Raw genomic sequence first — 22,972 nt, 5'->3', positions numbered from 1 at the left:
GAGGAGCAGGTTAATCAGGTAATATGCTATTCTTTTGGTTAGTTACCAGTTACAATAAATTGAGTGCTTGTGTCCCTCCCTCCCCACAAATCTTTGAAATCTTAACCTACATGATGATATGAGGAGATAGGGCCTTTGGGAGGAGATTAGGTCATGAGGTTGGAGGCCATTCATGAGAATGGGATTAGTGTTGAAATAAATAAACCACAAAGAACCGATTTTAGAAAAACTGGAAGAGGGTTCTCCCTAGGACCCAACCATGCTAGAACCCTGATCTTAAAGTTTCTAGCCTCCTGATCTGTGAGAAATAATTTTCATGTTATTCATAAGCCACCGTGTTTATGGTGATTTGTTACAGGATTTGGGACTAAGACACCAGTGGTGATCTGTGTTGCAAATTGGCAAGGTCAAAGGTGATAACAGCAGAGAATAGGTTCTTGGAGGCGGAAACTGGACAATTGAAAATATAAACTGTTATGTTGATCAGTTTTGGACAATTCATTTATATTTGCTTATTATAGCAAAATGCAACTGTATATTCATCACCTCATTATTATAGTTCTCAACAGGCAAAAAGGTAAGTAATATCATTCTTGGTATTATTGTTTGAAAACATTTGGAAAATAAGAGTAGAACACACTGTACAGAATGCCTTAGAAGAAAACTATCATATCATATATTTCTTTGCCTCAAAGGACATGCCAGGAAAAGCACCTTTCAGATTTTATTTGGACAAAAATTACTAAATTACCGGGCAGGTTCTGTAGCATTGCACAGGGGAAGCTGCATCCCACATGGTTAACCAGGGTTCAAGTTCTGGACTCAAGAGCTTGAAAAACATGCTAGTCACACACTCACATACCTAGGGTCCTGACAGTTTAAAAAATTGAAGAAAATAGGATTGTGGCAAGACCAGGAACCATTGGGGGGTTCTTTCTCTCTCTGTCTCATGCACATACCCTCTGGCATAAGAGAGAAAAAAAGAATCACCATATTACTAATCTTACTGTTTCACTTTTTGTTTTTTCACAGATCCTTTCTTTGCTGCTCTATTGAGAAGGACTTTTTAGAGTTCATGAAATTATAAATCTGGAATTGGATTTATTCATATGATCAGACAGTATGCTACTCAATCAGTTAATATTTATTCAACACGATGCTGCCTTATGTCTTGCTAGGAACTGTGGAAATACAAAGATGTATCAGACGTAGGCTCTGACCCCAGGCACTTATTCTTTTAATAGAAGAGAGGGCATATGTACATTTATAAAGTGTAGAAAGTATACCGAGAGAGCTTTGAGAACTGCATATTGCTGTCAGATGGAGAGATAAGGAATCATTCTCTATCAGTGGCTGCCTACCCTGATCACACATTAGAATAACCGGGGGATACTGAAAAGACACCAATGTCTGGGCCTTGTCCCAGAGATTCTGACTCAGGTGGTTTAAGTGGGGAGTAGGGAGGGGAGGGGTCAATCATCACTCTTTTTTTTTTTTTTTCCCCTCCTTCGCTTGTTTTTAAATCTGTGTTTTTATTATTGAGTCATAAGCATTACTTATATATATTCTATTATAGATACAAATCCATTATCAGATAAATAATTTGCAAATTTTTTTTGCATTTTGTGGGGTTCTTTATACTTTTTTTCCAAAAATTTTCTTCAATTCATTAAAAAAAAAAAATAAAAACAAAAAATAAATTTCAGTTGCAATTTTACATGTATCAAATATAAAAGTAATATTTTAACAATGGCTTACAAATTAATTAAAACACTTCAATTTTTCAAAAGATTGCAAACATTTTGCACTGTAGTTAGACCTTTCTTTTAAGTAAAGTGCTCTTTCGATGACAGATAAATGAACAATCATCACTAGTTTTAATAAGCTCCCTAAGTCATTTTAATATGCAGTCATGGATGCAAAACAATATGCTGGGCCAGTAGGTGGCATGGTGGTTAAGGTGCTGAACACTCCCACTTGGCCAACCATGGTTCGAGTCCTGGACCTGGTGGTTTGCTTTCTCACTTTCCTTCTCTCTGTGTGTCTGTCTTTCTTCGGTCAAATTATAATAAATGAGTGAATAAATAAATTCAAAATAAATAATTTAAAAACAGTATGCTATATTCTAGTCAGTAAGAACTGGATGGATTTGAGAATTTTTAAATGTAAGGTATATTTCCAATTACAAAGACAATATCTTATGGAATATTTTATGTAGGTCTTATATATTCTTGGTGTTAACATAGATCAATTTATTTAAAATATTTTATCAAAAAACACTTCCCTTTGTGAGAATGCTTCAAAGTATATATTAATAAATTATAGTAATCAAAGACTTGGTTCTGACAGGGTACTACATGCCAAAATTGCATTCATCAGCACACAGACACAGAATTTTTAAAAACTTGTTTATTTATAATAGACACCTATTTTATTTACCTTCAAGTGTGAGTGAATAAAGAAATAAATATTTCTCTTAAAAAAAGTGACCAGCGGATGGTGTAATGGTTATATTGTTGAACTCCCACATGGCTGGCTGCAGTTCTAATCCCAGACCTGATGGCTTCAAATTCATGTCAGGCGCCTGTGCATGTGTGACCCACATCCCAAGAGGAGAATGGAGGTGAAGGGATTGCAGTGTGGCCATCCACCCTGGGAGAGGGGTGTTATTTCTTGCTTTCTGTCTCTGTCTCTCTGGCAAGCACACTAACCTTATAGCAAAAAATCTCTCTGAAAAAAAAAAAAAATAAAAAAGAGAGACCAGCAGTTAGCATAAGTCGACTGTGGTTCAATTCCTGGATCCAGTGGCTTAAACTCATGCCAGGCATGTGTGCGTGTGTGCCCAGGATCCCAAGGGGAGGGTGGACGAGAAGGGATTGTGGCAAGGCCATCCTCCCTGGGGGGGTGATTTCTCACTTTCTGTCTCTCTTTTTCTCTCTGTCTTTCTGGCAAGTGCACATACCCTATAGTGAAAACCTCTCCAAAAAAAAAAAAAAAAAGAGAAACAAAGTTTTAATATTCCTTTAATGTTCTAAAAAAATTGGCCAATGTCCTTTTAATTTTTCAACTCTTTCTTCCAAAAGAAATCTTCTGCCCTTTACAAAGATCCTAGCTTAATTTTCATAATGGAAAAGTTATCATATAAATAGGTTTTGAAGAGGCGTCGTCCTAAAACTTGTTCATTATGAGGGTAGAATGTTTCAAAATCCATCTTAAAGTTATCAGATTGGCTTATTTGCTTTCTGTTGGCAATTACTTCAATGAAGAGAAATTCGAATGCTTTGAAATGAGAGTTGCCAAATGGAGATACTATGAAAAGAAGCTCTTATTTACTCTTAAGGGCACCTCATTAAGCAGATAGCTTCCTGAGAACTCAGTCTTCTGCATTCTGGGGAAACTAATGTAATACTCTTTTTGAAATTGTCTAGTTTATTCTTCATACAGATTTTCTTCAACTGTGCAAAATCTGACTCAGTTTAGAAAATCTAATCCCAGTTCTTTAATGGAAGAGGAAAGGTATCCAAGAGACCACCAAATCTAGGTATGACCATGCATAAGACATGCATGCTAGTCCAGTCTAATTTTTTTTTTTAAAGAAATAACCAATGATGAATGAAGGAACAAACAGATATAAAAGGCACCAGAACCACTATGTAGTCCCTCTTTGCAACTAGGTAAACACTTGTCTTGTTTCCTGTGGAAATGTTTCATGACTCCTCTATGACTTCCAGTTAAAGTACCAAAAAGGAGAGGTATTTGCTTATCTCCTTATTTGTCCCTCAAATTCTGAATTAATTCTCTATATTTCCCAGTCAGCTTGCAGTGAGAGAAGGATTATGAAACTAGTGGAGGCCAGGAAAGTATATACGCATGTGAGCTGATTACAGAGTGAAAGAGGGAAAAGCCCATGAACAATTTCCAATCTCTCTTTCTTCCCCCGATATGGCAGCTGAAAGACTGTGTGTTATGGATGGCCAGCCACAATGTTCCAGGGACACTGGAGCAGAGCCTGTTCATGCTCCTCACCAACCACTATGGTCATATAGCGTGCTTGAGAAATATTAAACCATTGAGAATGTGTGCTGTTGCTACTGCAGCATAGTCAAGTTATCTTCTGCCGTAATCCACTCATGTATCTATCTATTTATCTATACATAGATAGATAGCTATATACACGCTATGGTTAACTATAATACTAATTTTGACTCATCTGGACTGTATTAAATTATTCTAATGCTGCCTATCCTTTTTACTTTTTGGAAGTCATGTAAAACAACACTTGTTAGTAGCCATCAAATCACTTCCTCTTAGTCCAGCTTGTTTGTTGGGGGAAGGACTCCAAGGAGGCTTAGGAGGATGTCTATCTGCTTTGTGTCCAAAGGAAGCCTGTTGCTAATGCCCTTTCTAAGCTTGAAGGAAATAATTGGACTCATTAAGTTGCTTTTCAGTCTTCCTTTCTTTAGTATAAATGACCCTTAGGTTAATTAGGCATGGTTTCTGGCCTTAGGAAATTTTTCTGTGCATAGTTAGTAATAGAGAGACTGGTCATAAACTCAATAATTAAATTTTCAGTTTTGCAGATGCTAAAGAATTGCAAGGTAAGATGCCTTCAAAAAGCAATAGTCCTTATGAAACTAATATCGTATCTCAATAATTCTTCAACTATGAGGAGACTTCAAAATTTTCATAGTTTATTTATTTATTTATTTATTTTTTACAGGGTACGTGCATTTATCAGAGAGAGGGAGAGAGAGAGAGATTTTGAGAAGTCATCCCCCACTGGGGGGATAATCATGCTGCTCTCCTCCATTCTCTTCTCAGGATTTGTTTACTTATTTTTACGTTCAATCACTGTCATCCTTACAGCATCCAAATGAATTTTCCCATCATGAATACGCTGCATATCCATCCAATCAAAGACATTACCATATACATAATAAACAATAGATTTCTTCTCAGGACTTTGGGCATGCTCACACACATACCCAGGGTGTTTCTCAAGCCACCAGTTCTCAGACTTCAACCATGCAGTCACCTATGTGGGATCCAGCTGCCTTAACCACCAAGCCATCAGCTGACCTAATTTTGTTATAGATGAATTTGAAATCTATGCATAGTGTTTTCATCACATGCATGTTGTATTTTTTCCCTGAGGTTTTTGAAGATTGTTCACATGAGGTGACAAAATGGCTGCTCCCAGTGTATACCTTTGCTAGTGTGCTGTTCATTAACGGAATCATGTAATATGGTTGTTCCTCAGTCCTGGATGCACATACATCTGACTTTAAGAATCCTGTTGGCCCAGCTATGGTGATGTACAAATAGCGCCACCGCTTGGAAACTAGAAGCTACATGATGGACATGAGTTTGGTTCCTGGGCCAACATCACACGCTGAGCATGGTTATGAATGTCTGTGATGCTAACTAATTGGGAGGCTGGGGCAAGAGGATCATCACACAGCAAGACCTTGTCAAAAATCCCTCTCTCATTTTCATCCTTTCCCCCTCTCTCTCCCACTCTCCTAAAGGAAAAACAAAATGCTATTCTTTGAGCCTGATTTCAACAATTGAAAAAATAATCTCTGAGTCATTCTAATATCTAGCCAGAGTTGGGAACCACTGGTGAAATGAACAAAAACAGTAAACAGAGTCTGAATTTGAGTTTTGATCCTCTCTCGTTAGCTGGATACCTTCAGACAAATCATGTCATTTTGCTGGATTTTGATTTTCTTATTCATGCAATAGGGTTACTAATATTCTTCCTGTCTACTTCAAGCACAGTTTTGACATTTGAAAAAAAAAGCATGTATGTAGACCTTCTTCATAAATGTAAATAGAATAAATACAATATTTTTCTCATTGCTACTATAGAATCAGAGATATCCATGATATAGTATTCATATTACTACAGAATATAGACACCGCATTTCTAATCATTTTATGGAAATTGTGAAGGTTTAGTGAATATCCACTCGAGTATCAGTGCCTGTGTTAGCCAGGGTTCTTTAGAGAGACAGAATCTATAAGAAATGTATATAGATATGGAAGAGGGGGTTATTAAGATAATCAGTTTATGAGATTATGGTGGCTAGGAAGACCCACAACAGGCCACCTGCAAACTGAAGATTCTGGTATACTTGGTGGTATGGGTCAGGCCAAGTTCAATGATCTCAGAGACAGGGAAGCTGATGATGTAACTCTGAGTCTAAGGTTAACAGCCTGAGGGCTACTGGTGTAAGTCCTGGAGTCCAAAGGCAGGCAAGCCTAGTGTTCTGATGTCCAAGGCAGCAAGGAGTCTATCCCACTCTCTCACAAGACTTGCCCAGCTTCCATATTTGTTCTCTCATGGCTCCTTGTTGACTGGATGATGCCCATGTTAAGGGTGATCATCCCCATCTAAGCTACTCGGGTCTGAAAACACCCCACAGACATACCTAGAATAATGCTCTCCCAGGTTTCCAGGCATTCCTTGGTCAAGTTGATTTGCCTAAAACTAAGCTTCACAGTGCTAAAAAGAAAACGAAATATCCGAATGGAACAGTTTGCTAGCAGATGACTTTTCCTTTCAATTCAGATGTCCTATGCTTGTAGAAAGAAGTTTTATCATAGTTTGCTAAATTATTATGTTTTGGTTTCATTCAGGGCATAATAGAAATAGTGATACTCTCACAAGTGCTGTTATCCTTGAGAGCTGACTTCTTTCTACTTTTCTCTGTTTTTTTTTCTTTCCAAGTGTACATCTAACTCAAGTCTCTGCAGGACCAGAGGCAGAATCAGGGTGTAGCTACTTCACCTTTTGCTTTTTGATGGCTCTCGATTTGATTCTTGAGTCTACTATTTGCTAGTCGCCTGGAACTCTTGAGTTTATTAAATCTAGTGAGTCTCTACTTCGGATGCTTTGATTAGAGTAGAGAAAGGCAGGGAATCCTCACCCCCGCCCCCCGCACCTCCACCCCTAAACAATGTACAGTTCAGAAGGGAAGACCATTAAGCAAAATAAATAACTTTTTACCTTCGGTGTGTTGTAATTACACCAGCTGAATGCCTTACAGAGAAGCTAGCTGTTCAGTAACTAGTAATGAATATTGTCCTTGTCCATTGTCTTGGGCATTCCAGAAGCACAAGTCAAAGGACAGGACTGGAAGCCTTCAGCCTAAGCAGGTCTGATGGTGGCGGCATTTAGCTTATCTACACTTTCCTGTCCCTGGCTCAGAGCTCTGTCTGAGCTAAAGGAGAGCAGGCAGTTCCTCTGCATTATAAAAAGGCCTTGAAAAGCCTGCCCTTGACCTTAGCCAGCCCTGCCTTTGGACTCTTTCTAAAGCGGATCTATGGCTTTGGGTTTTCTCCAGGACTGACTGGGCATAAGTCCAGATCACGATTTCAGAACTCATCCTGGCCAACAGGGAGCTGCCTGGGTTATCCTCAGAAATACTTTGGCCTCCTGAGAATATGCCCAACCAAAATTTCTGGGAGCTGGGCCAGACTCCTTCAGGCCTCTTCTGGTCTTGCTGGGGAATCAGTTTTGAGCCAGAACATATTCAAAGATGAGAGGTGAGTAGAGGCTGACCAAACACTGACCAATTCTTCCCACTGTGGCTTTTCGTCTATGGTTTTTCACTCCATCAAAATTAACAAGACCCATTTCAAAAAAATATCTGTGTAACAAGAAAATCTTAACATATGACCATTCATTTTAAAGGAGAACAGAACTATTCATGGCTTATTGACATTAATTAATAACATTCTACCTTGTTAGTAGAAGAGTCTGCCTTGCCAGAGCTGGAATCTGCTCTTCTTCTCAAATCTACAGATATTTATAGTTTAAACAAGGGCAAAAGCAAATACAAAATAAATCCTTTCTAAGAAAAAAATTGAATCTTAAGTTAAATGTGAAAGACATTAGGGCCAGCAAGTGGCATGGTAGTTAAAGCACTGGATTCCCATATAGCCCACCATGGTTTGAGTCCCAGACCTTGTGGCTTGGAAAAAAAAATCGTACCAGGCAAGTGTGTATGCATGCCCAAAATCTTGAGAGAAGGGAGGAAAAGGGATTGTGGCATGGACATCCCCCCCTCCCCCGGAGGTGATTTCTTACTTTCCCTCTGTCTGTCTAGTGAGTGTACACACCCTATGGCAAACACTTGGAAAAAAAAAGTGTAATACATTATCTTTTATGTGTTTTTAATGTCTATTTTCAAGCCTGACCTCATACATGCTTTAGATAACTTTTTTGTTGTTGTTATTTTATTTGTTTATTTTTTGGAGAGGTTTTTGCTATAGGGCGCATGCGCTCGCCAGACAGATGGAGAGAGACAGAGAGACGGCAAGTGAGAAATCACCCCCAGGGGGCATGGCCACGCCGCAATCCCTTCTCCTCCATTCTCCTCTCCAGGTCTTGGGCACGTACGCACACGCGCCCGGTGTGAGTTTAAGCCATAGGGTCCGGGACTCGAACCACGGTCAACTACATGGGAGTCCAGTGACATAGCCATTACGCTAACTGCTGGTCCCTTGTTATTTAAGACAAAATCAAATACATTGATATTGGCTCAAGATTGATGATTTATAAATTATAGTGATTTGAAAGATCTTCTTTCATTGTAGCTAATTAAAAATGCATCAATGGTCAATATCTTGTTATAGGTACATATTTATTTATTTATTTATTTATTTATTTATTTATTTTTTACAGGGTAGGTGCATTTATCAGAGAGAGGGAGAGAGAGAGAGATTTTGAGAAGTCATCCCCCACTGGGGGGATAATCATGCTGCTCTCCTCCATTCTCTTCTCAGGATTTGTTTACTTATTTTTACGTTCAATCACTGTCATCCTTACAGCATCCAAATGAATTTTCCCATCATGAATACGCTGCATATCCATCCAATCAAAGACATTACCATATACATAATAAACAATAGATTTCTTCTCAGGACTTTGGGCATGCTCACACACATACCCAGGGTGTTTCTCAAGCCACCAGTTCTCAGACTTCAACCATGCAGTCACCTATGTGGGATCCAGCTGCCTTAACCACCAAGCCATCAGCTGACCTAATTTTGTTATAGATGAATTTGAAATCTATGCATAGTGTTTTCATCACATGCATGTTGTATTTTTTCCCTGAGGTTTTTGAAGATTGTTCACATGAGGTGACAAAATGGCTGCTCCCAGTGTATACCTTTGCTAGTGTGCTGTTCATTAACGGAATCATGTAATATGGTTGTTCCTCAGTCCTGGATGCACATACATCTGACTTTAAGAATCCTGTTGGCCCAGCTATGGTGATGTACAAATAGCGCCACCGCTTGGAAACTAGAAGCTACATGATGGACATGAGTTTGGTTCCTGGGCCAACATCACACGCTGAGCATGGTTATGAATGTCTGTGATGCTAACTAATTGGGAGGCTGGGGCAAGAGGATCATCACACAGCAAGACCTTGTCAAAAATCCCTCTCTCATTTTCATCCTTTCCCCCTCTCTCTCCCACTCTCCTAAAGGAAAAACAAAATGCTATTCTTTGAGCCTGATTTCAACAATTGAAAAAATAATCTCTGAGTCATTCTAATATCTAGCCAGAGTTGGGAACCACTGGTGAAATGAACAAAAACAGTAAACAGAGTCTGAATTTGAGTTTTGATCCTCTCTCGTTAGCTGGATACCTTCAGACAAATCATGTCATTTTGCTGGATTTTGATTTTCTTATTCATGCAATAGGGTTACTAATATTCTTCCTGTCTACTTCAAGCACAGTTTTGACATTTGAAAAAAAAAGCATGTATGTAGACCTTCTTCATAAATGTAAATAGAATAAATACAATATTTTTCTCATTGCTACTATAGAATCAGAGATATCCATGATATAGTATTCATATTACTACAGAATATAGACACCGCATTTCTAATCATTTTATGGAAATTGTGAAGGTTTAGTGAATATCCACTCGAGTATCAGTGCCTGTGTTAGCCAGGGTTCTTTAGAGAGACAGAATCTATAAGAAATGTATATAGATATGGAAGAGGGGGTTATTAAGATAATCAGTTTATGAGATTATGGTGGCTAGGAAGACCCACAACAGGCCACCTGCAAACTGAAGATTCTGGTATACTTGGTGGTATGGGTCAGGCCAAGTTCAATGATCTCAGAGACAGGGAAGCTGATGATGTAACTCTGAGTCTAAGGTTAACAGCCTGAGGGCTACTGGTGTAAGTCCTGGAGTCCAAAGGCAGGCAAGCCTAGTGTTCTGATGTCCAAGGCAGCAAGGAGTCTATCCCACTCTCTCACAAGACTTGCCCAGCTTCCATATTTGTTCTCTCATGGCTCCTTGTTGACTGGATGATGCCCATGTTAAGGGTGATCATCCCCATCTAAGCTACTCGGGTCTGAAAACACCCCACAGACATACCTAGAATAATGCTCTCCCAGGTTTCCAGGCATTCCTTGGTCAAGTTGATTTGCCTAAAACTAAGCTTCACAGTGCTAAAAAGAAAACGAAATATCCGAATGGAACAGTTTGCTAGCAGATGACTTTTCCTTTCAATTCAGATGTCCTATGCTTGTAGAAAGAAGTTTTATCATAGTTTGCTAAATTATTATGTTTTGGTTTCATTCAGGGCATAATAGAAATAGTGATACTCTCACAAGTGCTGTTATCCTTGAGAGCTGACTTCTTTCTACTTTTCTCTGTTTTTTTTTCTTTCCAAGTGTACATCTAACTCAAGTCTCTGCAGGACCAGAGGCAGAATCAGGGTGTAGCTACTTCACCTTTTGCTTTTTGATGGCTCTCGATTTGATTCTTGAGTCTACTATTTGCTAGTCGCCTGGAACTCTTGAGTTTATTAAATCTAGTGAGTCTCTACTTCGGATGCTTTGATTAGAGTAGAGAAAGGCAGGGAATCCTCACCCCCGCCCCCCGCACCTCCACCCCTAAACAATGTACAGTTCAGAAGGGAAGACCATTAAGCAAAATAAATAACTTTTTACCTTCGGTGTGTTGTAATTACACCAGCTGAATGCCTTACAGAGAAGCTAGCTGTTCAGTAACTAGTAATGAATATTGTCCTTGTCCATTGTCTTGGGCATTCCAGAAGCACAAGTCAAAGGACAGGACTGGAAGCCTTCAGCCTAAGCAGGTCTGATGGTGGCGGCATTTAGCTTATCTACACTTTCCTGTCCCTGGCTCAGAGCTCTGTCTGAGCTAAAGGAGAGCAGGCAGTTCCTCTGCATTATAAAAAGGCCTTGAAAAGCCTGCCCTTGACCTTAGCCAGCCCTGCCTTTGGACTCTTTCTAAAGCGGATCTATGGCTTTGGGTTTTCTCCAGGACTGACTGGGCATAAGTCCAGATCACGATTTCAGAACTCATCCTGGCCAACAGGGAGCTGCCTGGGTTATCCTCAGAAATACTTTGGCCTCCTGAGAATATGCCCAACCAAAATTTCTGGGAGCTGGGCCAGACTCCTTCAGGCCTCTTCTGGTCTTGCTGGGGAATCAGTTTTGAGCCAGAACATATTCAAAGATGAGAGGTGAGTAGAGGCTGACCAAACACTGACCAATTCTTCCCACTGTGGCTTTTCGTCTATGGTTTTTCACTCCATCAAAATTAACAAGACCCATTTCAAAAAAATATCTGTGTAACAAGAAAATCTTAACATATGACCATTCATTTTAAAGGAGAACAGAACTATTCATGGCTTATTGACATTAATTAATAACATTCTACCTTGTTAGTAGAAGAGTCTGCCTTGCCAGAGCTGGAATCTGCTCTTCTTCTCAAATCTACAGATATTTATAGTTTAAACAAGGGCAAAAGCAAATACAAAATAAATCCTTTCTAAGAAAAAAATTGAATCTTAAGTTAAATGTGAAAGACATTAGGGCCAGCAAGTGGCATGGTAGTTAAAGCACTGGATTCCCATATAGCCCACCATGGTTTGAGTCCCAGACCTTGTGGCTTGGAAAAAAAAATCGTACCAGGCAAGTGTGTATGCATGCCCAAAATCTTGAGAGAAGGGAGGAAAAGGGATTGTGGCATGGACATCCCCCCCTCCCCCGGAGGTGATTTCTTACTTTCCCTCTGTCTGTCTAGTGAGTGTACACACCCTATGGCAAACACTTGGAAAAAAAAAGTGTAATACATTATCTTTTATGTGTTTTTAATGTCTATTTTCAAGCCTGACCTCATACATGCTTTAGATAACTTTTTTGTTGTTGTTATTTTATTTGTTTATTTTTTGGAGAGGTTTTTGCTATAGGGCGCATGCGCTCGCCAGACAGATGGAGAGAGACAGAGAGACGGCAAGTGAGAAATCACCCCCAGGGGGCATGGCCACGCCGCAATCCCTTCTCCTCCATTCTCCTCTCCAGGTCTTGGGCACGTACGCACACGCGCCCGGTGTGAGTTTAAGCCATAGGGTCCGGGACTCGAACCACGGTCAACTACATGGGAGTCCAGTGACATAGCCATTACGCTAACTGCTGGTCCCTTGTTATTTAAGACAAAATCAAATACATTGATATTGGCTCAAGATTGATGATTTATAAATTATAGTGATTTGAAAGATCTTCTTTCATTGTAGCTAATTAAAAATGCATCAATGGTCAATATCTTGTTATAGGTTGGGACAATTTCAAAGAGAAGATTGCCTGAATGGATTCACCTGCCACAGTGGAGCCCCTTATTAACTTCATCTTTTTTTTTTTTTTTAAGAGATATTTTTTGCTATAGGGCCTTACCATGCTTTAACAAGTATCAGAGAGACAGATAGTGAGAAATCAACCCCGGCAAACACTTGGAAAAAAAAAGTGTAATACATTATCTTTTATGTGTTTTTAATGTCTATTTTCAAGCCTGACCTCATACATGCTTTAGATAACTTTTTTGTTGTTGTTATTTTATTTGTTTATTTTTTGGAGAGGTTTTTGCTATAGGGCGCATGCGCTCGCCAGACAGATGGAGAGAGACAGAGAGACGGCAAGTGAGAAATCACCCCCAGGGGGCATGGCCACGCCGCAATCCCTTCTCCTCCATTCTCCTCTCCAGGTCTTGGGCACGTACGCACACGCGCCCGGTGTGAGTTTAAGCCATAGGGTCCGGGACTCGAACCACGGTCAACTACATGGGAGTCCAGTGACATAGCCATTACGCTAACTGCTGGTCCCTTGTTATTTAAGACAAAATCAAATACATTGATATTGGCTCAAGATTGATGATTTATAAATTATAGTGATTTGAAAGATCTTCTTTCATTGTAGCTAATTAAAAATGCATCAATGGTCAATATCTTGTTATAGGTTGGGACAATTTCAAAGAGAAGATTGCCTGAATGGATTCACCTGCCACAGTGGAGCCCCTTATTAACTTCATCTTTTTTTTTTTTTTTAAGAGATATTTTTTGCTATAGGGCCTTACCATGCTTTAACAAGTATCAGAGAGACAGATAGTGAGAAATCACCCCCGAAGGGGGATGGCCACACCACAATCCCTTCTCCTCCATTCTCCTCTCAGGATTTTGTGCACACAGTCACACACATCTGATGTGAATTTTAAGCTGCTGGCTCTAGGACTAGAACCGCAATTGACTACATGGCAGTCCAGCAACGTAACAATTACCTCATCTGCTGGTCTCTTTACTTACTTCTTATAGAGATATTTCCTGAAGCATATACCACCCTGAGCTACTTAGAGCTGTGACATATGACAGAGATTCTGTGCTAGGTCAAACCTTAGGCTCCTGAAACGTCTCCTAGGCCCATCTGTGCACTTCCTTATAAAATCCGATCTTAACAAGTCCATTTGGCAAGAACCCCTTCTTATCCTTGATATCAGATTGTCCTCAATCTCTGATCAGTTTCCTCACTTCCACTCTCCCCAGGTGATAACTGATCCTGGCCTGTGTTCAGCAAGAATACTGTGAGATTGCTTTAGCCAGAATCCCCCTTACCCTGGATGCCTCCTCTTAGTGATTTTCCACTGACCCCGCCATCGCTCCTTGGTTATAAATTCCTATGAGTACATGTTGTGTTTGGGAACTGAGCCCAGTTGCTGTCCCCTATAGCACCATCTCATTGCAGTGATCTCTGTACCTATAATGATGTGATCCGGAGAGAAGTCAGCCTCACCAAGCTTTAGTAAGTATTATTGAACATTTTTTTAAACACATATATGGGGCGAGATCATCTCTATGGCCTTTTTCAATGTTGGAAAAGCTGTAAAAGTGTTTGAATCAAAACAGTGGCATTTGGTTGAAGATGTGCTTCTGTCCCTGCTCATTTTTCATCTTCCCGGAGGGGTCTTCCCCCTCAGCCTCCCTCCATCTCCCTCCTCTGCTCTTCTTTACTCCTTTCACTTGTCTCCCTTCATGACAAGAAGGAGTGCCTCCACTGGGCCAATACATCAGCACTGACACCAGCAGAGCCTCATTCCCTCCGACAGGCGTCAATTTAAAAGGCAAGGGAAGATTTCAACGCAGGGGCGAGGGACGTGAATGGAATTAGTCATCATTACCCTGAAGCGACATGGGCTCACTGTAGCTGTTCCCTCATCAGGCGTCTCATGACTATGCCCCGAGGATCACCCCCATCACTCTAAATAGTCTTGACACAGCCAATGTATGGGTTAAAATGATGAGCAGGAGAGACAGGCCTATCCTAAAGTAAATAGACTGAATTAGAGGCATTACAACAGTTAATATGTCAGGTCCCTGTTGGGAGGCCATAGATCCTGTGTGGTCTATTTCCCCTGCATATTGAAATTGATTGTGCCTTGGGCTATGGCAGGGTTGGTGGGGGAGGGGATCTGAGGATTCATTCTTCCCCTGGCATGGATCAAAGGAAGCAGGCAGTGTTATGTGGAATTATTTGCTCTGAAAGTGCAGAGAAGAGCATTTAACAGAGAAATGGGTAATAATGAGAAAAAAACCATTAGTCTTAGCCAGTGTCTTTCCAGATCATACCATCTGAGGAGTAAAAATAAGGTTACCCAAATCATATTCTTCTGATTTGGCCCTTTCTAGAGCTGCAGGAACTACAGCCTCCTTCCCTCTTTCCCCATCTGGCCACTTGTCTCTAGGAAACCTCAGGGGATGCTTCTCTTTTATGAGCACAGTCCTCCTGGCCCCTATGGCGGAGGTTCTCCTCCTCTCCTTCTGCTAACTGAGGTGCTGTCTGCCGGGGGAGGTTGGCAACTCCTGAGCTAGTCCCTGATGCCAAGTATGAAGGGCACAGTTGCCACTGCAATGCTGCTGTCCCAGTCCTGCCACCCGTAATGCCACAGAGAGTTGCGTTAGTGCTCAGGTGTCAGACGCCAATACTCTTCATCCAATTGGTTCCTTCTTAAATTCAAAGCAAATTCAATGCAGAGTGACTTTAATAGAACTAATCTTTGTGTTTCTACTTATTACTGTTACCTCCACTTTTAAGCTGTGGGCATGATTTCCATTGACCTGTTCAGAGGATAATCTGATAATTGCTACCACCATGGTTCAAATTCTCCTGAAGCAGACTCAGAAAATTAGTGTGCTTGGCCTTCAGTGGGAGTGGGAGGTGATAAGAAAGCTGGTTCTGTAGATGAACACATGTTGGAGAAGTGATGCTGCAGGACTAGGCAGCAGAGAAGGTAAGATACAGGTAAGATCAGTGGCCTCTGCCTGTAATCAGAGGCCACTGATTACAGGAGCTAGGCTGGTCTTTCAGAGTTTACGCTTTGCAGACTCTTCGGGAGCAAACCAGACCAGCTGAATTATAATATACATTTCAAAAGTTTCCCCAAATAATTTATATACACAATAAAATTTGAGTAACATTAAGCTGGTCATAACTTGTCATTCTTACAGATGAACTTACTAGGACTTAGAGTGATCACATGCGTCATCTGAGGCCACACAGATAGTTTTATCTTTTTAGTTTTGCTATAAGGCATGTGAGCTTGCCAGAGAAACAGAGAGGGAGAGAGAGACAGTGAGAATGCCTCCCCCGCAAACCCCAGGGTCGATGACCATGCTGCAATCCTTTCTCTTTCACTTTCCTCTTGGAATTTTGGGAACACATACAGACACACACACACACACACACACACGTGCATGCGCACACGTCCAGTTTGTTTTTCAAGTCACTGGGTCTTGGATTCAAATCACAAAGCTGACCATGTAGGATTCAGCCTCCTTAAACACCATACCAGCTGGCTTGTCCCCACACAGTTTTATATAAAATTGACATTCAAGGTCTTTTTTCTTTTTTCATTATAAAAATATTTACTAAACATCTCCTGTATCTGATGCAAAACTCCATGCTACTGTGGAGTATGTATTCCTTTTAGAGGGAAATGGATGATAATAAAACTAAAATAATTTGTTATATTCTTTATTTATCTAACAAACATTTTCAGAGTGTATACTCTGTATAGTGGAGATACGATAGTTAATAGGATAGAGATATTACCTTCAGGAAGCTTATATTTGGATGGAAAATGCTGACTATAAAGAAAATTACAATATGGTGTGACATTAATATAAATAAGCACAGGGTCACTAAAGCCATTAGGAGGCTAGGAGAAAGCTCCCTAAAAACTGAGGCCTCTTAGTGGATATCTGAGGGATGAAACAGAGTTCTGTAGTCTAAAAAGGAAGAAAAAAGTGTTTCAGAAATTGGAAACAACATATTCAAAAGCCAAGAGATAACATAGAACATAGCATGATAGAAAGAGTATAAGTAGGGATTGTTTCTACATGTACAGAAAGCTTCTAAGGTACACATACAGACACACACACACACACACACACACGTGCATGCGCACACGTCCAGTTTGTTTTTCAAGTCACTGGGTCTTGGATTCAAATCACAAAGCTGACCATGTAGGATTCAGCCTCCTTAAACACCATACCAGCTGGCTTGTCCCCACACAGTTTTATATAAAATTGACATTCAAGGTCTTTTTTCTTTTTTCATTATAAAAATATTTACTAAACATCTCCTGTATCTGATGCAAAACTCCATGCTACTGTGGAGTATGTATTCCTTTTAGAGGGAAATGGATGATAATAAAACTAAAAATTGTCAAATCAATAAATGTTTTCCAGATAAGTAAGTCAAGGACAGAGCATAGAGAGTATGGGAGGTGCACATTACAATTTTATATGATTTGGTGAAGGGAGACTTCATTGAGAAGGAAACATCTGAATAATGACTTGAAGGAGACAAAGGAGCCATCCTGGAACTGTCTATGGGGAGAGCCTTCAAGTCACAAGAAACAGCAGGTGCAAAGCCCTGTTCTGGGAGCATGATTAACATATTCAAGGAATAATAAGGCAGCCTTGTGGCTTGGAGTAGAGTGAAAGCAGAAGAGTTAGTGGGAAATAAGGTCATAAAGTCAAAGAAGAATGGTCATGGAAGATAGAGAGCATACCTGTGTAGGGCCTCGTAAACTGTTATAAAATTTGTCTTTTATGCAAACTAAATGCTTTTGAGCAGAAGACATTACCACCCTGATTGCTGTGTTGATAATAAAGAGCAGGTGAAGAGTGTCAAAGAGAGGGTAGAGAGGCCAGTTATGAACATTACTGCAGTAAGGCAGGGGTGACATGATAATGGCTCATACCAGAAGCGACAAAAAGTGATTGAGTTTCATGTAGGTTTTAAAAGCAAAACAAAAATGTTTTGCCAAAAGATGGATATAGGGTGTGAGAAAGGAGAGTGAAGAATGAAGTTGACATTAACTGACATGGGGAAAAGCACAGGGGCAGATTGAGGAGTAAAGACCTTGAGTTTAATTTTAAAAATTTATTTCAATTTTATTTGTTATTATTCTTAAAAATTATGCCATAGGGCATGTGTATTTACCAGAGAGAGAGAGACAGAGATTGAGAGAAGGAATGTGAGAAAGCAAGCTGCCCGGTCCGGGACCCGAATTGTGGTTGGTCATGTGGAAGTCCAGTGCCTTAACCACCACACCACTTGCAGGCCCAAATTAAAAAAAATATATAAATTTATTTATTTTTAATTATAGAGAGCATGAGACGAGGTGGGATGGGGAGAGAGAGAGAGAACCCTTAACAGGGTCTTGTCATACCACAATCTTCTTTTCCCAGCTCTCTAGCTCCTTAGGATCTTGGGCATACACCCATACACACACACATAGCATGTTTTCAGGGTGACCTAGGGTTCAAACTTAGTAAGTCAGGTCACTTCCAGTATTACAGTCCTGTATGCCAGGGATTGCTCCATCTTGACTGGGCTGTTTAATTTTTACTGGGCTAAGTTTGAGATGCCAACTAGCATCCCATGGGAGATGATGAGTACAATCTAGACATGTGAGTCCTGGGCTCACAGACAAGATTTGGTTTAGAGCTCTACATTTGTAAACACACAGTGTTAGGAGTGGCACCTACGGTCATGGAGTTAGATGAGACAACCAAGGCAATGGATGTAGGTAAAAAGGAGAAGAGGCCCAAGGAATGAGCTCTGGAACATTCCAATTTATAAAGTCAAGGAGATGAAGAAGGACAAGCAAAGCACACAACCATGTTTCCCTCTTGTGATAAGGCCACATTCAGGAAGCTTTTCCTGGGTGATGAATGGCTAGAGACCTCCATCAGTGCTCTCCTCTCTTTTTCTATTGCTCATTATCTTCTACTCTGACTTCCTGACTGTTTTATCTAGGCCTGTCTTACTATGTCATTCTTGGCAGATGCTGAGCACCAAGCTTAAAAAAGTGTGGGTCTGGGGAGTGAAGACAGACTAATTTTATGTATCTGAAGATAGCTTTTCTGGTACAAATGAACTATTCTATTTTGGGTTTGTATTTTATGATTAAAGGGGGCAATGGGTGCTACAGCTATTTTCTTTTTTTTTTTTTAAGAATTGTTTTATTTAACTTTATTTATTTATTTACTTATTTTTTAACTTGACTAGAGAAGGACAGATAGAGAAAAAGAGAGTGATAAAGTGAGAAAGCAAGCTCCCAGGTCCGGGACTTGAACTATAGTCTGCCAGAGCCCCTAACCACCATGCCACTTGCCTGCCCATAGAGCCATTTTATGTTGACAGAGTCCATCAACTGCTGCTGATTTAATTTAATTTAAAAAAATAAAAAAATAATAAAATTAACACAACTTTCTTGGTGCATGCACCTAGTGGTGGCCAGTTATAAGATTAGGTCTCCGTGGAAGCTATAAAGTGTTTTTTATTGAAAATTATTTTACAATGAAAATAAGTCTTAGACCGAACAGCAATTATGCAGTGATAAGAAGGCACAACCCAAACCAGTGTGAGGAAATCTCCATTTACTGTCCTCAGGCACTCCCACAGATGCCTATTATGAAAGATTCACTCTGAGGTAGAAGCCAGAATTCTGAGAACTCGGTTTCAGCCAGTATCTCCTCGGTTAGTCACAGTGTTCTCTAGAAAGGTTCGAATGGAACAAAAGCCTGCAGCATTCTCATACTGTTCTTGTGCAAGGGTTTCAGGGGCTGAACAGTCTTTGTGTCCAGTTTTATATTTTGGACACTCATTTTACTAGTGAAGAACTATCCCCTCTACTAATAAAACCTCCCATTCTGGATTTCATTAATGATATTTGAAATTCTTACATGGCAGTCTTGAGATATGTTTTATTGACTAGAGTCTTTTAGCTATTAGCTATTTGTATGAGAATTATGGACTAGGAGTCTTCAAATGTTAATAGGTCCTATTATGATGGATGTGTACATTAGTGCATTACACTTATCTACAGTAAGTGCATCACACGGACACTAACAGCTATCCTCTTTTTGTCTTTCATCTGTAGACAAAGCACAAATTCTCCCTCATTTTAGATTCCTATCACTTGCACATATATAACTCTGGCTCAGAAAATCAGAAAATCAAAATCATCTTTGTTACTAGAAATTTCCACCTAGAAATTTGTCTGAATATTTCCAAATCCCTGATCCGACTTCTTAACACAAATCCTTATCTTCCTTCTGTGAGTTACTGTGTTCTTTTTTCTTTCTTTTTTTTGGAGAGGTTTTTGCTATAGGTTTTTGCATGCACTGGCCAGAGAGACAGAGAGAGACAGAGAGACAGAAAGGGAGAAATCACCACTCAGGGGGGATGGCCACACCGCAATCCCTTCTCCTCCATTCTCCTCTCGGGATCTTGGGCACACACGCACACGTGCCCAGCGTGGTTTTAAGCCACCGGGTCCGGGATGCGAACCGTGGTTGACTACATGGGAGTCCAGCGACATAGCCATTATGCTAACTGCTGGTCCCAGGTACTGTGTTCTTTATGGCTAAATAAAAAATATGTATTATACATCTGTGTTTGTGGGAAGTAAAAAATACAATCAAAAAGTCATGTCTTGATTTTGCACAACTGTACTATAAATTAAGAACTAGAAAACGATTTCAAATTGACAAGTTTCCCACATATTATTAAACAACTTTTGATTTTTACCCTTCTCGATAATTCCAAACATTTATGATTAGCCTCTTCACTGTCACACGCTTTGCTTTGTTATTTTATGGTTTGCTTATCTCAAATGCAAGTTCAAAGCCAAATGAGAAAGGGAAGTGAACATACCCTAAAATATATGTTGGGTACATAACTTCCTTTCCTTAGTAGTAGTGTGACAATAACTGGGAAATTTACCAGAAAAGTACGAACATTTTAAATTCTATATAAGGGGAGTAAAAGAAGTGACTTAGTGACAAAGTGAAAACTGAGCTGCAAATACAGAGTAACCTAGTGAGGATGCATGTTTGACTGAGATGAAAAAATATTTTAAAAATATTTGTAGTAGCTTCTAGACCTGACTGAATTAAAAGAAAATATTATTAGATCATGAGGTAGTATGAAATGGGATATACCAAGGTGGAACTTGATTGGCATGACTAGAAGGTAGGCAAAACATTGGAATTTTTTTGGACCTATGAGTTAATTAGACCTGTGTCCTAATTCTTTACACTAATAACTATCTGTATTAAGTTGGCCATGTAACTTAATTTCATTCTCATACCCAACTTTCAGAAGTAAGAATTGAGGATGTAAAAATGGAGGACTTGTTTTTCTCTTATAAAAATGTGTCATACATTTTTTTTCCATGGAATCTTTAGTTGCAAGAAGAGTCAACCAAGAAAAGTCAATTCTGGAAAAAAATACGTAATAGTTTTCTTTGCCCTATGTTAGACCTTCTCATTTTGTTTCTTTTCTAGCTTTAACCACCAGTTACACATACTTTTGTGTAGATTGGTGATGATACATAATTATTATTTTACTAATTTCATAAAAAAATAATTCTGACTCTTTACAGTTTTTACTATAACCTTGACTTCTTCCCTTATTATAATATGAAATAAACAAAAATTAAATAAAGTAAGACCTCTTGATTAAAGTTAAGCCCATAGGAAAAGACAGTCTAGTCAAGAATATGCTGATTTAAATTTCTAAAAATTTACAGAGATATAAATTGTCTCAAAAGGATGAATATATGTCTCCTTATGAAAGAGACATAGTTACAGAAGAGTATAAAGACATGAAAGAGGCACAGAGAGATAATAATAATTTTATACAACAGCCCGTTCTGTCTTTTGTTTTTCTTTAAGGGCCATGCAGTTTCAATTTCGGTATAAATATTTCCAGTCTTTTCTTGAAAAAGTGGAATAATTTCAAGTATGGTGTGTATATGTCTATATATTTGTTTGGCATAATTGTCATAATATTTGCATTATTTTGCAACTTGCTTTTTACATTTAAGTCATAAAGCATTTTACATGTCAATACATGTAAACTTATAACATTTTTAATAATTGAAAATGGAATCACTTTATGGACATGTAACTTTTTTGATAGCCATTTAGTTTCATTTTCAAAGTTTCTACTTTAAATAATGCCACAGTGGACAATTATTACACTTATATATTTGTTCATGTAGAACATCATGATTATAGAGTGAGTCCTAGAAGTAGAATGAATTAGTGAGTTAACAAGCCATTCATATTGTAAGTTTTGATGGGCATTGGCAAATTTTCCTCCAAAGAAACTTGGCTAATGTAATACCATAAAACATTCTAGAATGAGTATTTCCTAAAAGTCTCACCAGCAGTAAATACTTTGACCCTGTTTAATTTTTTCAATTTAATATGAAGGATTTTATTTTGTCTCTGTTTAAATATTCATTTCCCTAATTGTTACTAAGGCTAAGCATTTTTCCTTTCTCTATGTATTTACTGGTCACTTGCATTTAGTTTTAGGAAGATTGTTGACGTGTGTCTTTTGTTCAAATTTCCAACAGATTTTGCTTTTTAACTACTTATTCTAGGAAGTCTCCAAATATTCTGAATAGCAGCTTACTGTATGGTTATGGTTATTATGGTTATATATGGTTAGTATCTTCTCATAATTAGTCAATTCTTTAAACATTGGGGTCTTCTAGGTTTTATTTCAAAATGTTGTCAAATCCCCCTTGAACTGGTGTGAGATGAGGGATGGTTATGACAGGAGATGGAATGAAGCAGTCGTGAAGAAAGTCAAAAAAGGAGATGGAAAAGAGAGCCCTCAACATCTTGCTGACTTATTTCTTCTCCACATTTGATTCAGAACATTCACTTAAAGTAACTATGATAAACTGATATAAAAAATGTATTATTAGCAATATGCAACAAAACAAGAAATCATAAAGAAACCAGTTTTATAAATCTAGGTCATTAAAAAGGGAACATAATAGATAGGATATACACCAGGATTGATGTAGCTGAAATATGAATAGGTGGGTAATAATTCAGTTAGAGGACAGATTGCTCAAAGAAGTACTGTATGGTTATGGTTATTATGGTTATATATGGTTAGTATCTTCTCATAATTAGTCAATTCTTTAAACATTGGGGTCTTCTAGGTTTTATTTCAAAATGTTGTCAAATCCCCCTTGAACTGGTGTGAGATGAGGGATGGTTATGACAGGAGATGGAATGAAGCAGTCGTGAAGAAAGTCAAAAAAGGAGA

The sequence above is a fragment of the Tupaia chinensis genome, unplaced genomic scaffold (genome assembly GCF_000334495.1).
Source record: "Tupaia chinensis unplaced genomic scaffold, TupChi_1.0 Scaffold000147_1, whole genome shotgun sequence".
Lineage (NCBI taxonomy): Eukaryota > Metazoa > Chordata > Mammalia > Scandentia > Tupaiidae > Tupaia > Tupaia belangeri.
This window is presented reverse-complemented; position numbering follows the sequence as displayed.